The following is a 513-nucleotide window of genomic DNA, read 5'->3' as shown; positions in this document are numbered from 1 at the left end:
TTGTGCGTATCACGCCACCCGTGGCGAGAAAAACAGTATGCGTATGAGTATGTATACGTAAGGAGCAAGAATATGTATTCGTACGAGTGTCATGTAACAACAATAAATGTTCAGTTCACTTTTGAAGAATTCAATCAATCAATGGTCCTTCACCAGCGCAACCAGGTGGTTAATAGCAGTGCGCAAATTAGTACGTACACCATAAGACCCCATAATTATTATTATTATTACTTATAGTTCTGCACAGCATTTTCAGATCGATAGGAAAAAAAAATGTTTCTGATATAAGGAACCGAATTTAATGCGACAAAAACTGAAAAATTTTATTTTCCTTTTTTCGAATGAACATTATCAAAGTCGCTTTAAATATTGATATAAACTGAAAGTTATTTTACCTGCTGCCACCAGAGGCGCACTACGATGGTTGACCCTTCGATAAGAGGCCACAATTTCTGTATACAATGTAAGTGAAACTTTAGTATTGTGTATTGATGAAGTGAAATGACACTGCAG

This window comes from Cylas formicarius, unplaced genomic scaffold (genome assembly GCF_029955315.1).
Source record: "Cylas formicarius isolate icCylForm1 unplaced genomic scaffold, icCylForm1.1 PGA_scaffold_4__25_contigs__length_36172078, whole genome shotgun sequence".
NCBI lineage: Eukaryota > Metazoa > Arthropoda > Insecta > Coleoptera > Brentidae > Cylas > Cylas formicarius.
Note: the sequence above shows the minus strand (reverse complement) of the source record.